This window comes from Dipteris shenzhenensis, chromosome 5, assembly GCF_047967505.1.
Source record: "Dipteris shenzhenensis isolate YYH24624 ecotype China chromosome 5, Dip_SZ_1.0, whole genome shotgun sequence".
In the NCBI taxonomy this organism is placed as follows: Eukaryota; Viridiplantae; Streptophyta; class Polypodiopsida; order Gleicheniales; family Dipteridaceae; genus Dipteris; species Dipteris shenzhenensis.
In genome coordinates this window covers 54,297,458-54,314,593 of record NC_141600.1, presented here as the reverse complement: position 1 = coordinate 54,314,593, position 17,136 = coordinate 54,297,458, and the positions used below count along the sequence as shown (strand labels likewise).

Genomic DNA, 17,136 nt, shown 5'->3' with positions numbered 1-17,136 from the left:
AACACTTATTATTTTGCCTTAAGACTAAAGACCCAAGTGTAGTTGGTGAAGTCATCTATGAATGTAACATAATAAAGATAACCCCTAAAAGCAAGTGTCCTCATGGGACCGCAAACATCACTGTGAATGAGCTGTAATTTGCATGTAGCTCTCACTGCACCATCTTTCTTGAAAGGAAATCTATGCATCTTGCCAAGGATGCAACCCTCACTGCATGAGGAGGAGGTGACTCTAAAGGAGGCAATGCATCAACCATAGCATGCTTCATTAAGCTGCCATAGCTCATGTGCCCATACCTGGCATGCGATAACTCCGCATTGTGCATCGCAGCAGTGGGAGTGCTCGCTGGAAATGCAAGATCAGATCTCTTCTCATATATATCAAGCTGAAAAAGACCCCGATACAAAGTGCCAGACAACATCAAAGCATAGTCATTCTCTTTGTCTCTGACTGCACACTTAGCATCACTGAATACAACCTGAAATCCTCCTCTATTAAGAGAGGACACTGAAAGCAAATTCTTCTTTATACCTGGCACATAGAGAACATCTGAGATTCTGAAATCTGTGCCATCAGTGGATGTGAAAATTATGTCCCCCACTCCACACACTGAATAAGAAAAATTATTTGCTCAAAGTCACCTTCTTTTTAGTAGGTGGAGGAGAGATGCAAAAAGGCTCTTCTTAGAAGTGATGTGCTTTGAAGCACCACTATCAAAATACCAAGTATTCAGTGTCTCATTGACACTGAGAGAGCATGCATCCTTTGAAGGATTATAACTGTAAGTCAAGAAAGCATAAGGGTCATCCTCATAGTGGCTGTAGGATCTGAACTACCCACTAAAAAATCTGAAGTGCAAGACAGAAAGGCATAGTGCTCTTCCGCAAAGTTGGCTGTAACATCTCCCCCATCATGTGAATGAGGAGCTGATGCATCTAACACAGCCATACCTAAAGGCACACCCAAACCACCATTCTCTTTCAACATCTTCATTGCATCCCAAGGCGCATAATGGCACTTCCTACTACATCTATCCTCCACCCAAATAATAATGGGGCTAAGGAACACCCTGCTTCACTGATCTCTTGAGACCAAACCTACCCACCGGTCCACCTTCCTACAAAACTCAGGAACAAAGCTAGGACCAAAGCCTAGCTTATCCAAAATAGCAAGTATGAAGTCCCATCTAAGTCTACCATATGTTTTATCAAAATCAAACCCCAATAGAACACATCTCTACCCTTAAGCTGCAGCAAAATCCAAAGTCCCTTAGACATTCAAAATATTTTCAAAAATGTCTCGAGCCTTGACAAAGCCATCCTACTCTTATCCACAACTTTGGTACAAATTTCCCTAATTCTCAAAGCTAATGCTTTATAAGATGTGTTTAGCATAGTAATTGGCCTCCAATCCCTAACCTTTAGCCTATTTTGCCTCTATAGAGACAACTTCATTAGTCCCACATTAACATCCTCATACAACTCCCCTCTCTACATTGCCCAATTCACCATCTTCAGATAATCACCCTTAATCACACTCCAAAAACCACAAAAAACTCAGCAATAAGGCCATCTACCTGGTGACTTATCAAATTCAAGGCAATCCAAAGCCTCCCATAGCTCCTACTCTGAGAAAGGTCTTTCAAGTCAAGCTCTTTGAGCAGGAAAAAATCTGTGATCCAGATCCCCCAATGTCTCTTGCAACTAGTCTACACACACGTTACCTTGAACAGCTTTTCATCCCACAATGCATGACAATTCTTTTCTAAAGACTTCAACAATGCATGACAATTATTTTCTAAAGACTTTAACAATGTGCCGAAATTCAGAGATCAAATTCCCTTTCAAATACATCACTTTTTCAATCCTCTCAACCACATGCTTCTTCTTAACCACCTAAAAGAAAAACTTTGTAGGGTATTCTCCCAAAGACAACCACAAAACCCTGCTCTTCAACCTTGCAGACTTAGCACATTCCAATTCTTCATTCCTCAGAGCATCCTCCATTTCGACCAGACAAGAAAGGGTCCAGAGGATCCACACCTCTCACAAGGATCACTCACCCCTCTAGAAACCCTTACCCCAACCCTCTTCACCTCCTTACAAAACTCCACCCTCCTCTTAGAAGTCTCCTTGTCAAACTTAAAAGGGATGTCATAGGTCCTTCCAACTTCCTCAGGCATTGAAAAACCCCACCCAATTGGAGCATGCTTAGACAGCCCCAAAAAAAGGAAAATTCTTCCACCCATACGAGCGCTAAACCACCACCCCTCCTCTAACACATAAAACCCATCAATATGACTTGCACAAAAATCCATCCCCTCACGTCTATTATTCCAGGTGAACCTCCCAAGCCCTTCTAGTTCAAGTTCAAAGCAATCAACCAACCCCTTATCCAAACACAAACTCTCTCAAGCCTCCGACTCTCCAATAGAAATACCTCTCTCAGAATGAGAATGATCCTAACTACACTCGATCATATTCTAATCGCCCCCCAAAATTCACTTATTCCCAAAAATCAAGTCATTCCGCTCCTTCCAATACTCCTCTCTCAACCGAAAGTCATTAGAGGAAAACACACAAACTACGTTGAACTTAAACTCCCCCCCACACATCATTACATCCAGAAATTGACCTTTAGCGATAGCAACTCCCCCCCCTACCGAATTCACTAACACCTCATAACCAATCTTCTTGCAAGCTAGCCAAATCCCTTCATCATCAGCACATTTGATGTCCTGCAACAAAACCATCTCAACATTCCACTATTTGATAGCCAAGACATATGCGTTTTGCTTAATCTTACCACAATAACCTTGCACATACCACTGACACTGCAAGCCTCTTCCCTTCCTCACTCTTGTTGCTATACAACCTTATACGCATCCAGCAACAAATTAAATCTACTATCCTTTCCCTGTCCCATGCTCTTTCCATATTCTTGATTCTCTTAGAGTGACGCTTCGACGAGGACTTTGCAGCAAGCAATTATTCTAGCATCTTTGCATCCTGAGGCTTTTTTTGCACTAATCTTTTCTTGTGGCTCTTATCCGGTAGCAATTATTCTGTGGCATTGCAAACGGCAACCCCACTCTCCCTAGGGTGCCACCACATTTCCTCTCCACCCCACCACTTTCCATGATTCATCTGTGGTTATAGAATCCACTGGCCTAGACAACTCTGATCTTGCATCTACCTTCCCTACTTTCAAACATTCTTCTAGAGCCCTTCAATTACCTTGCATACCATCCAATCTACCACTAGGCATCTCATAAGCGCCGACATTACACGAAATCTTTGCCACACCATGAGCATCAAGCTCACGACTAGCCACATCACTCCCCTTATTGATTGACATTCGATCCAACCCGATCACATCATCCATGCTCGTTCCACAAGTTTTTTGTCTTCTCTCCACAAGACAAACTTGTAGTCTGGTCCTTGTAGGATAGCAACGAACATATTGACCTACTTGCTTACACAAATATTATATGCATCGAGAGATGGTGGACTATAAATGACCTTCTGCATGACCACAAGTCCTCACCCATTTGCACATCCATATATTTTGGAGTCTTCAGTTGCCTATCTCACTTTGGTCCAAACTCCTTTACTACTAATCCGGAACCCTACCAAGACCATTAGTAACCATATCAACTAACCTCCCTAGCTAAGCAGGCATGCTTGGAAATTTCACCCACATCAGGCAGTCCTTGAATAGAAACTCATCAATACTAAACAAGGGAGACCACAAAATTGCCACAATAGCAACGCCATCAAACATGCATGACATCCCAAGAACATCATTACAAATTTCTTCTAAAATACATAGTAATAAGACCTTTCCCCATTAACTGCACAGCATAGCATTTGAACGAAGTCTCACACTGGTATGCCAAAAACTCTCACAGCTCTCCCACAGTAGGAACATCACCAGTAAAGAACAAGTATACACTACCATTGGCAAGTTTTTTAATCTCAAGCCTACACACCGTTTTCTTGCAAATCCTTCTTGCTTGGCTCCACCTTATGCCTAATAACTTTTGCACACTAACAATTCCAAAGCCTCTTCATTAGATAACTGTGAAAATTGTTAGAAAATACCCAACAGAGGGTACACGCAGCGGAAGACTTATAGTAATGCCCAGGAGCTCACACAGTGTGCGGTGTGGGTGTGGAATCACAAACTTCTTTACTTATGTGCATTCAATAGGTGTGCAGACTCATCAATAGACAATGAACCAATCAGATAGAGAAACCACCAAAATATATATTTCCATCCACAACTATGGACACAATACAAAAGAGACAGATCCAGAGTCCCACCAATGGTGTGGTCCTCTGATCTTACCACAAAGTCCTTCTCCTATCTGCTGGCTATCTCTAGACTAGAGTCCGCGTGCTCCACCTCGAGCGTGAGTAGACTTTCCGTCTAGAATGATCTTCTCCACCTTGCTGTCTGGAAACCAGTCTAGGTGGGCAGCTTCCTGCAAGCTAAGTCTGCAGCACAAGGCACTTCTTTCTCCTCCTGACTGTAGGCCCAAAGGTAGCCCTGCTGCTGCTCTTTCTGCTGATGGAATTGCTGCTCCAGATGATGTTGAAATGAGGCCTGAATGGCCTCCTTATATAGGCCCCAAGGCCTGCACCAAAAAACCGACCAGTCTGTAAAAACCGACTCAGTCTGTAAAAACTGCCCTTAAAGGGCTCACAAGTCAGGCCGTTTATGGCCCAAACTTCCAGGGCTTTTGGCCCTCCATTCAAGGCAAATATGCAGCCTATAAAAGGCCTGCCACCTGCCCACTGACAGTCACATTCCTTGCTACAGATCTGAGCCTGCACTCCCTGCCATGTCTGCGCCTCTGCAAACAGTGCGCCTCCATGTCCTAGATCCTCCGCAATCTGTCCCAGACTGTCTTTCTTCTGCTCCGTACTTTCCTGGCCCTCTGACCCGCCCTTAACAGTTCAAGATGTGCTGCCCTCATGCCAGCCATGATGCTGTCTATGTGGCAGCCCCTTTCTCTCTTTTCCTGTTGGGTACTGCCCTAGGTCTCCCTCCCCCATGCTCTCCTCATATGGGGGCTTACAAATGGGGAGGTGACCTTTCCAACACCCCCTCTCACCGACACATCTCAGCCCAATGCCAACACGTCGATGAAGATGCTCCAGTAACTCCCTGGTTGTAGTCCTCTGGAACCTTTCGGTGTCGAAATCTTTTTCTGGCTTTTCATCCAGTGGCTCCTGCTCCACCAGGTCCGGTTCCGCTTCCGCACACCATCCTGGTACACAGGTCCGTCTCTGGTAGCACCTCCTGGTACCACCTCCTTCAGTCACATTCCCGCCTCTGAACTTGAGCAACCCAGCCGTCACGATCTTCCAGTCATCCCCCTCATAATGAGTGAACAACCTGGAGTCTTCCAGGCACCATGCTCTGAGGGTCTGTTTCAACCCGTCCTTCCTTTGGCAAGGTCTGCAACCAATGAATTTATGCAGATAACCTGGACCATGAACTCTCGCTGAGTTCTCAAGCAGGTACTCTTCTGGCTTCAGTACTCTTTGTCCACCACCTTCTAGCAATCTGCGTCCGAGATTTGAAGAAGCACCAAAACTTCCCCTTCTGCCTTCGAAGAAGGCCAATTCCTTCCAATCTCTTATCACCTGAGACAAATGAAGAGCAGAATCCCTCCACAGCATGCTATAAAGGCTCAAATGCAGAATATCAAATACATACCAGACTGTTGTACTGCCTGAATGTTCGCTCTGAAAGCAAACCCTGTACCTCAATGAGGCACCTGCCAAGATCCTGTGTAATCCTGTACTGTCCCCTTCTGAAGTCCAGCATTCATCTGACCATGAGACCCCAGGGCTTTCCATGGAATCCACCCTTGTGTCAGTGTCAACAGCCATACACCTGGAAGGTACCAAGCGCCCCATACTGTCCTTCACCTTCACAAAGGCATCTGACTCCTCGTCGACCCACATCTCTATGTCAGACATCCTTACTGTGATTTCGGGATCAACATACCTGACCTCGGTAACACTCGGTGATGTCACCAGGAACAATTCTTCGATTACCACATTAGCTTTGGCCTTTCCCTCTGAATCTGGGTCAGACTCCTGTTTGTTTTTCAGATCCGCCTTTTTCTTTATGCAGTCCTTTGCAAAATGTCCGGGCGTATCACAATAGAAACACTTCTTCTTGTGCTTCCTCTTCGAAGTCCCCTCATCATCAGAGTCATCTTTATTGGACTTGCCACTGTTAGGCTTGCCCTTTCCCTTACCTACAGAATCCTTCACCAGCATCGCCTTGTCATCTTTGTCCCCATTGTAGAGCTTCTCCCGAGCTTCCTCCTATAGCACTAAGGGACACAACTCCTCAAATGTCAGAGGTTTGGTCCTCTGTCCTGCTGTCACAGCCGTAACAAAGCTCTTGAAACTCCGAGGCAATCTCCTCAATACCATCAAGGCTAGATGACATGAGTCCGTCTTCTGACCAATTGCTGCCAGCTCATCCCGCACCACCTTGACCTTCGTCAAATGGCTATGTACCGTATCGCCTTCTTCCATATCAAGATTGTATAGTTGATGCTGAAGAAGCACGATCCGGGAGGTATTATCTGTCTCGTACAGATCCTTCAGTGTAGCCCACGCCTCTACTGACGTCTCGGCCAGCTGGATATGCGGAAGAACAGAGTCCGCCGTAGTCCCTATGATTATTGCCAGGGCATGGGCATCTCTTTCTTCCCAAGCTTCAAGCTCTTCTCTGTCTACTGCAATGAGTACCTTCCCTTTACTGTCCACCATGTCTGCCGGCTTCAACTCCTCTCCCGTGGTCAGCTTCCACAACTTTCGAGCCACTAAATGACTCCGGATCTTCACTTTCCAGATCGGGTAATTAGTCCCGTCCAGGTTCCCAGACTCTCCAAAGTTAGGGATAGTGAAAGAGAGAAGACTGGAGGAGGAGGAAGGGATAGCAGGGGCTGAAGAGGCTGTCAACATCTCTGCTGTATATACCACACAGCAAAGTCAACCAAACTCAAATGCAGTAAACCAGAACTCTGAACGCACCTAACTAAACCTGAGTCACCCTCCTTCTCGCAAGGGCACAATCCTCCAGTCGTGGAAGTCGATTCCCTAGAGCTTCTGAATCAGGGTCGTCCTTCAGCAAGGTCCCTACCTTCAGGCTCCCACACCAGTGAGCCTCCTACTTGTGCTCTGATACCATGTTGGAAAAAACCCAACAGAGGGTACGCGCAGCGGAAGACTTATAGTAATGCCCAGGAGCTCACACAGTGTGCGGTGTGGGTGTGGAATCACAAACTTCTTTACTTATGTGCATTCAATAGGTGTGCAGACTCATCAATAGACAATGAACCAATCAGATAGAGAAACCACCAAAATATATATTTCCGTCCACAACTATGGACACAATACAAAAGAGACAGATCCAGAGTCCCACCAATGGTGTGGTCCTCTGATCTTACCACAAAGTCCTTCTCCTATCTGCTGGCTATCTCTAGACTAGAGTCCGCGTGCTCCACCTCGAGCGTGAGTAGACTTTCCGTCTAGAATGATCTTCTCCACCTTGCTGTCTGGAAACCAGTCTAGGTGGGCAGCTTCCTGCAAGCTAAGTCTGCAGCACAAGGCACTTCTTTCTCCTCCTGACTATAGGCCCAAAGGTAGCCCTGCTGCTGCTCTTTCTGCTGATGGAATTGCTGCTCCAGATGATGTTGAAATGAGGCCTGAATGGCCTCCTTATATAGGCCCCAAGGCCTGCACCAAAAAACCGACCAGTCTGTAAAAACCAACTCAGTCTGTAAAAACCGCCCTTAAAGGGCTCACAAGTCAGGCCTTTTATGGCCCAAACTTCCAGGGCTTTTGGCCCTCCATTCAAGGCAAATATGCAGCCTATAAAAGGCCTGCCACCTGCCCACTGACAGTCACATTCCTTGCTGCAGATCTGAGCCTGCACTCCCTGCCATGTCTGCGCCTCTGCAAACAGTGCGCCTCCATGTCCTAGATCCTCCACAATCTGTCCCAGACTGTCTTGCTTCTGCTCCGTACTTTCCTGGCCCTCTGACCCGCCCTTAACAGTTCTAGATGTGCTGCCCTCATGCCAGCCATGATGCTGTCTATGTGGCAGCCCCTTTCTCTCTTTTCCTGTTGGGTACTGCCCTAGGTCTCCCTCCCCCATGCTCTCCTCATATGGGGGCTTACAGATGGGGAGGTGACCTTTCCAACAAAAATCCCCCTCTTAGTTTTCTTGTCACCATTTCCATATACAACTACTGGCTCTCATTTGGCCTCGGCTTAGAATTCCTCACAATCACCTCACACACCACTTCACTTCCTAAATCAAACGATTATACATCAGTCCACTCACATCACGTTCCTTCTCACACCTCCTTCTCTTCCTTCCTACATTGAAACACTCAATAGATGAGACACGTCACACATGCATGCACACACCACCCTACGCTCCACTCACCTCCAAGACCAATCGCAAACCATCACCACTTTAAATATTTCATGCAAGGATCCTTACTGATAGTCTGTACATCTTGATGGCAATAAACTAGCAAAGATACCTTCTTGTCTACTAGCTCAACCATGACCATTAGCAGCTACATCATCTTCCTCTGACAAGTGTAGATGATGAGTTTATGAAGATTGCTAGATAATAACAAAATTTCCAATTTTAAATTTTTTGTACTTCTTGTGAAGTTCAATTAGTGATTACTCTATGATACATAAGACACATAAGACACATTTGTAAACCAAGCCAATGCAACGACTATTTGGCACAAATATGCCAAAATTTGTAGTAACTTTTCAAGTCCCTACATTTTGGGCCAAGTAATAAAGAAATTTGCAATTAAACCTGTTTTGGACAATGAAACTTTGTAGACTTTGTATTGGGAAGCGTTAGATGAATTGTAACTTTCGAAACGATGGTTCATGAACATGTGAATACTTCAATTTTGTTTGTGGAAACTTAGTGCAAGAGATTTACTTTTGATTTAGTACAAAAATAGTGCCATATTGTTAGGGAAACTTATGCAACATCATTAAAAATTTTCCCTAACTCATAAGACTTCCATTCATGATTCACAAATTCATTTGAGAGAATATAAGTTTGAGAACTTTGCAATGCATATATTATTGTAAACTTTGCAATGTTTCATACAAGAATCCATTTCCATTGATTTAACTATCTACTTATAAAATAGCAGTTTCATCTTGAAAGGATGTTACAAACATAAGTTTTCTTAATGTCAACATTGAGCTTTTTGTTATATCTTCAATATCGTGGGAAAAAAAAGGCCTTCACAATAAAAGTCTAGACTTAACAAATACAATGCAGTTGTTTGCTACTTCTAGGTTGAGAGCACGTGATTTGGAGAGGTTGAGTTCTACCTTTAGCTAGCCCAAGGTGATGTTAAGTTCATTGTCATCTTCAGCTAGTGGAGGGTCGAGAACCAAATCGAAGGGGGTAGTGACCATAGGGGGAGTCTCAGTCGATTCTCGCATAGCAGTTATGAGGACCTATCCACCATAGGAGTATTCAAATGTTTGTGCTTGGAGGAGGGGGAAGGTGGAGGGGATGGCTCCTTATGACTCAAGCTCTCCGAGACAACCGTCAAAACTTGCACCCAAACTGCCTACTCGAGCTATCAGAGTCGCTTATGACTGCTCCTCTGACAAAAACAACTGCCGATAAAAATCCCTGGTCAGCTCAAGGATCTCCTAAGGGTCCGTGTGCATCTATCCCTGCTCGTCTCTCGGCCTCTAAAGCTGAGTTCCCACTGACCAGGGCCCAATGGTATGGAATAACTATATGGTCATCCTATCCCCTTGCTGTACCCATCTAAACCTGGAGGAGTGGTACAAGAACTCAGCCCGATGAGTCTGCGTGGCCTGCAAGTCAAGCCATACTTGTCGCGAAGCCACTGGGAACTTGGGTCCTACTCTCAAAGCCTCTCCATGGACGCCAGATCCTGTTGCAATGCTCGCTCTCTCTGCTGGAGAGCATGTCTCCACCGAAGGGCTTGGGAATTTAGCTCCTAGCTACTCCGTTGGATCGTATCGGCTACCCATGATGCCCAACCCTCCTTGGCCTGTTGAACCTCCGCCTCCTATAAGAGATCGTCTCGAATGCAAACCCCCTTTTGGGGGAGTCCCCGGTGGGGCTGCTCTAGGTGGAGGACGACTAGAGAGTGATCTGACATCGTGGTACTTGCTAAGATGCCCGTGGAGCCTCCCTATGCAGCACCCAGTCACCAACATAAAATATGTTCAAGCGCTCCAACAAGCTATCATGTCTCCTTTGACCAAAAGAGAAATGGACGCTACTAGGGAGCCTAGTAAACTTTGCCTCCCTTCAGGTGTCTTTGCCACTGACTGCAAAAATACACTGCTCCCAAGTGCTCCTATCTATTCCCTATATCTCAGCAAAGGAGGCCTCTCCCTACTTGTCCTCCGCGACGTGAGTAGGGAGGGGGCGCTGGAGGGGGGGGGGCCGTGACTAGGGTGATGACAGCAAGGGGGGCATGGGGAGGGAGGGGAAGAGGAGAGTCCAGAGGGCGGGAGGAGGGGGGGACGGGCAAGGAGGATGTCCACCAGTCTCGCTATTGCGTGGGCCCTTGCAAACTCTAGGCCTTCCCCTCTTCAATGGTGAAGGGCGGACGGGAAAAAGCCATAGCCTCCAAGTGCTCAACCACTCCTATAGCCTACTGTTGTTGTGGGGGGGGGGGCTGTAAGCTCGGGCTCCCTACTCCAACAAGGGCTACGAGAGGGGCAGATGCCCCACCTTTCGAGGAAAATGGGACTCCTGTCTGCTCCTCCTGGGAGTGGGAGACTGCCTGCACTCTCCTCCTGTGGTCGGCCCACTGCCTACAGCTCTCTGTGGCCCACCGGCTCGATTTCTTCTTCTTCTTTTCCACCTCAGTCCATCTTCCCTCCGAGGGCTCCACCGAGGAGGTCTGGGACTAACGCTACTACTGCAAGTAGGGCCGCTGGGTCCTATCCACCTGAGGCTCCCTCTGTTGTCTCAGTCCATCCTACTAAGGGGAGAAGGGGTCCGACCATAACCCTGACCTCTGGTGCAACAATCTCTGGCTAGGTGGCCCATCTGCCTGCAACGTAGACGCTAACCTGGTAACCCAAATACCTCTAGCCTCTGTCGGAGCGTTCCCCCCTCAAGGGTCTCAAGGAGATTCACCTTTGGAAGAGACGTTGGGTCCTCTACAACCACCCCGAGCCGAGGGACACTATCATCTGTCACTACAATAGTCTCCATGGGGGACTCCGGCACGGTACCAAAGGCCCGACCCATGGAGGGAAGGATGGCTCTGTACTCCCATGGGAGGCCCAGGAAGCGTAGCGTCACTGGAAAAGGAACATGATGGGTCGATCCATGTCCTCCACCGTGAAGCCATGGTACCAAGGAAAGAGATACACCAAGTGGGGGCCAAGGAGGATGGGACTTTGCTCCACAAGTACCAGGATGGTGTCGGGGGAGCTCAGCTGGAGGAGGAAGACACCTCTCCCGTAGTTGGTGACCACCTGGATGTGGTCCCCTTCTAGTGCCAAGCTTGCTTGAATCCAATCTCACCTGTCTTGTCTTGGGTGCGAGGCCAATAATTCTGCGTACTACCGCTCTGTCCTGGAGTGACTGCACTACTTGCTTCACCTGTTGCTTATCATCTAGAGAGAGGAGAACCTTAATGGCTAGGGGAATCGAGGGTTCTGCCATAGAGGCCCTCTAGCCAAACCAAAGGTCACCACCGAAAATCTCTTACTCCAAGAAAAGCAAAAAACTGCGCCCATGCGAAGAAGAAAGGGGGGGAAAGAAAAGGAAAAAGGCACTTGGCGAAGGACAGATGGCACCAGCCCTTAAGCCAAGAGCAAAAGAAAGTGCAAAAGAAGGGAAAGGAGGAGGGAAGCTACCAAAAGAACCTGCCACACCTGCTAGAGACTACGGCCTGCTAGTTCTTCACCAAGAGGCAAAAAAGGCCCAAAAAACTCAGCAAAGGAGGCCGTATAGCAGGGAAACAGCCCAAAAACTCTCCCCGAAGCGGAACATCAGCCTTGAAGCGTGCTGTGGAAAGCCAAAGGACCAAAGCAGCTTGCCACGAACAATTTGCCACGGACTCAGCCACAAATGACCCGTCTTGAGACCAGCTCCCAAAAAGAAGCTGCAGATGCCGAAAAAAAACGAAGGGGGGGCTGATTACTCCACACGAACCTGGGTTGGCCAGTCGTTCATAGATAGCAGCACTTTGGCTGTAGTAGGTCAGTCCCCAAATATTTTTGGATTGGCTCTTGTACATACATCGTGGAGCAAGGTAATGAAAATGCTTTGTTGCCTGTATTGCTGAGTACTTCCCCAGACTTATGATCTACTTGTAAGCAAGCCCTGTGAGGGAGATCTGAGAGTAGTGTGATCCATGGGAACATTCCGCTGTAAGGGTTTAGCTACAGCAACCATTCTCTGTATATTTCTGACAGCAATTGCCCTTCGGCCCCAACCCCTCACTTCCCAATCAGCTGAGAGTATTTTTTATATTCCTTGCACTTGAATACACAAATGAGAGAAAAGACACTAACGGCTCCGTTGGAGTTGTCACTGAAGAGAAGGCACATCTGCCTTAAGGCAGCACTGCTCCAAATTCATCATAACAGGACGCTCTAGAACCTATTTGTGGTGCTTCCAACCAAGTGCTAAACTGTTGTGCTAGAGCCGCCTCTATGGGGTGAAATGGACTGCTTGTTGGGCTGCTCTTGGGCTCCTCCAAGATGCTCCAACTTTTGTGAAATGGAGATGAGCCCCTGCTTATATATGCACCCCTCAGACACTGTGTAGGATTGTTTTTCCAGATCAGGCCATGTCGATTCTGGTTGCCACTGCATTGTGCAACTAGGGCAGTCCCAGATTAAATTACTTTATTTGATTTCACTTCAACCCCATAAAATAGAAACCTTGCACTAAACAAGCCAAATTATACAGCATTGCCAAAGAAATATCATGTATGCTAGCAGGCCAGTAAGCCTCGAAGGCGGGATCACAATAAACTTCACCAGGTCCCAATGCAACAGCTCCTCAAGACGTGGGGCTGAGACTTAGTAGACCCTTTCCACCTTGTGTCCAAGGCACACAAGCATTTTGGCTGCTAAGCAGGCAGACAAAAGGCCGGTGAAGTTGGCAGACACTCAGAACACAGCAAAGTTCACACAGTTTGGCTGCCCGTTTGAGATCTCTGAACCTGGGACACACTTTGGTGAAACAGTCCCCACATATACTTGCTCTCTTCATCAGCCCAGACTTAATTTTGCTCCGTTGCTCTCCAGCCCATTGCATTTCAGCCTCCTTTAAAGGCCTCTTACTTCACAGAGGTGCCGAATGATGGCAAGGAGCTGCTAGTGGTGAGAAAGCTCCCTCGATATGTTGATTTCCCTTTTTCCACTCCAGTGCCACATAGCGCCTTTCCAACCAACCCAGCCCACAAAGTTACCCAGAAATTGGTCATGCCTGCTGCGAGTCCCTACTCAATCATAGAGTCAAGCCACACTATTGTTTGCCATTTCTGAACGGCAATCTGAACATTCATGAGTTTCTTAGGGAAGTTCATGCATGCGATGACAAGATTTTAAGGGAGAGTCATATAAAAGGCCTTACTCTACAAAAACACACTTGCTTAGCGAGCAACTCAAACTAAAGTGATCTGAGATGACTACAACAACCAAGATTCCGTTGAGTAAATGGATTGTGCCTTCCGAAGCATGTCCACCACACTTCAGCACATATTCGGAACTAAACTTGATACACAGTATGTAAGCGCATAGACATAAGTTTGGACAAGGACACTACCAAGCTAAGATCGATCAGCGTTCTCAAAATAGCATTTCGCAAATGCGACGTACAAAGTTTTCGTTCGCATGACACACGATGTCTAACAGGCTATCCACAAATTGAAGTGCGTTTTAACTGTATTGCGTAGACTCTGGAGTTACTCTCAGCGTCACCCAATATTGTCAGGGCAACGGGAGCACGTTGCCGCTGGTTAGAGAAAAGAATAAAGCGCTAGCCAGCGTGAAATGGAGTACCAGAAAGCGTACTAAGTGTTTAAGACCATCAAAGCGAAGTTTGCAAAGAGACCTGTATGAGTTAGCGACAGAAGAAGCCGAAGGCAGCGATCATGGTGTTGATCTGATTGGTTGAAGCTGTCTGAGCATGTGTAGATCAAACAGTGAATGATGAGCTTCTGAGATTCCAAGCCAGGAAGCGAAATGAGGGATGGCTAGCTGAAGATTCGTGTGGCGTCGTGTGAAAGTGAGAGTGTGAGTGAAGAGAATCTAATGGTGGCATTTAATAATAGTTATAGTGCCCCCGCATCTAAGGAGATCATGCATTTATTGCCTTCGTGGTGATTTTTGATTCGAGGAGAGATTATATTGGCGACTCTCCAACATGAAAAAGGTCATAAGGAACTTGCCACTCACCCTCGTCGGGAGCCTCTCACTCATGTTGACAGGGGCCCATTCAACTGTTTTGAAAGCACCGACTCCAATCGTTTCACTATGATCAAACGCCAGCCGCGACCTTGACAAGATTATTGATGCTCAAGGGGATACACACCACAGAGGTGTGCCCAAACTCCGCCCAACCTGTGGCTAACCAACTAGATTTGAGCCTTTCCGTTGTTGAGCACATTACTACTAACTTGAAATTGAACCTGAATCCTAGGATCTTATCAAAATTTTAAAGGAAAAAAGCAAATGAGTATGTGGACATGAGACACGACACAGGGTCTGTTTGGACCCGATCCTCCCTGCAAATGTCAAGGGTGGTGATTTATTATTGATTTCATGATGCCCATATTTTGGAACCTGAAGTCAAACAAGTACATGAATAAGGCAAATCAATAACTGATCATCCTTGCCGTCTATACAATCTTGTCACATGGACTACAATTATATATATAAAGGTGTCGATATCTTTCGATTTTGCATCAAGCTTGGATTTCCTTGCTCCCTAGTGTCAAGAACATGCATCGAAAGAGAGGAATGTTGTAAGAATTTAGGAAAACAAGCAATTTTGAATGGATGAATAATTGAAAATATTTGTGTGATAATATATAATATATAATTATTATAACCATGCATAGTGTGGGCAAGGAGGCTGCGCGCTTCCTTGCCCAAAGAGTTAATCCAAGTAAACGGGCCCTTCCCTGGGTGTTGACAATATCAATGTTGAGAATCTAAACGTCGAGAATAAGTCTCGTGAATGGATAAGATATTGGCATATTACATGGATGTCAATAGTCATAATCGTAGTCAAACACCGGTAATTTTACCACGAGCGACTGCTAATACTTTCTTTCCTCCACCTTTTGCTGCAAACAATTGGAACCATCAAGGTGAGGAAGAAGCTTGGGGCAAGCTCTCCCAATCTTCACCTGTCTTGAGTACCAAAGAACATGATGAAAGGGCCAAAAATTTCACACCTTAATATGCATGTTCCACACCCAAGTCCATCACAATAGCTCCTTTCAACAGTAGGGGATTTCTTGTGACTACGTCGTAATTGGAGCCAGTGTTGTAGGCCTGGCCATTGCAAGACAATTGGCTATGAAAGGCACGGTGTCTATGTGGTTGAAGCTACATCTACTATAGGCACTGGCACAAGCTCGAGGATGTGCCATGAGGTTCACTAAAGGTATCTCTTAATATTGCACGAAATTCAAAGAAGGATTTTCCTACCAAAAATACCGGCTGTTAAGAGAAAGAAGATGTAACTACAATGGGACTGAAGAAAGCGTCCCATCTGCAGTCGAATTTGCCCTTGATTACCTGACTGGGTTATGTATGGCTAGGCACATCTGTGCATTCAAGGAAGGCTGACCATATATTCTTATTGCCATGAGCATGGAGTGCCTCATAAGCAATTGGGTAAGCTCGTTCTTGCCCCACTGATACCAAACAAATCTTAACTTTGGAGTCAATTGAAAATCTGGGGAGAGACAATGGTGTGGACGATCTTCCTCAACTGAGAATTGAGGACGTGTTTTAAATGGAACTGCATATAAAGTGTGTCAAAGCACTGTGGTCACCATCTAAAAGGATTTTAGACTGTCATTCTTTCATGATGTCACTCCGGGCAATGGCCCCAAAATCACTAGAAGATTCAAGCAATATTGGTGGAGATTTACAGCCTTTATATCGCCTCCACAAACTACTATAAGGACCCAAGAAGTCAATTGCAGGGATGCTAGTCATTTGAAGTTTATGTGGCTCAATGTCCAGTAACCCAGAAAGTTTATTGTGGCCGGTAACCCTGCGAATTGGCTGATAGCCTTGCAAATTGGCCCAACACGGGATGATCGAATTAACACCTTGATGGTCTCTTGAGCTGGTCATGTTCTCAATATCTGCTGCATATTCGCAGGCATACAATCGGGCTCTTTGGTTGATGATATATATTTGTGTTGCAAAATCAAAAATTTAGAGGCACTGACCTCGGGGGGTTCATGTAAACCCTCCATATCACATGCATTCAAGGCCTAATTTATAAACCCCTTATCTGTAATTTTTTCAAGAATAAAACACACCCTTTGTCCACCTTCTACGTTTTGACAACACTCGCATTTTCGGAGTAGGCTAAGAGCTGGTCCAAATTCGAGTAGGCTACCCACTGCTACTATTCCTGCTCTCTTTGCTTTGCGCTCTTCGTTGAGGGTCATAAGAAGCTCATACCCTATGATGTTGTTTCCCTGCATTCCCCTGTTCAAAATGGCGCTTCTGATTATCATCTTTTCAATTCTATCCCACGCAATGGGTGTGGTTCCTACGTTCTACCTGTAGCTGATTACGCTGAGATTATCAAATACCCTTTCGATTTATGTGGACATTACACCCAATTTCGGCCACAAGTTTCCAACTTTCTAGATATGTCCCTACTTATCACTATGAAAGCCATCCCGCATATGCAACATTCTTCTTACCAAGTTCGTTTTGATAATCTTATGACTCGAGGTTGTCTCTTTCCTTATGCCAGTTAGATTATCTTGAGAGACATGAAGCACTTTCAACGCCTACAAGCTTCGAGTTGAGATGGAATGTTGTTGAGAGTGCGTTAAGG

General features: G+C 46.0%; 1 protein-coding gene across 4 annotated transcripts in view; it reads right to left on the bottom strand.

Moving 5' to 3' along the window:
* LOC147902207 (uncharacterized) overlaps window positions 1-14,374 on the bottom strand; it is a 63,352-nt gene extending 48,978 nt beyond the window's left edge. For 3 of the 4 annotated variants that reach the window (XM_087375308.1, XM_087375307.1, XM_087375309.1), the window contains exon 1: window positions 14,155-14,372. The gene's annotated coding sequence lies outside the window, so the exon portion shown is untranslated. Of the gene's footprint in view, window positions 1-14,154 lie in introns of all 4 variants that reach the window. The other variant, XM_087375311.1, reaches the window with a different exon arrangement.
* Between the last annotated feature and the right edge of the window lie 2,762 nt (window positions 14,375-17,136).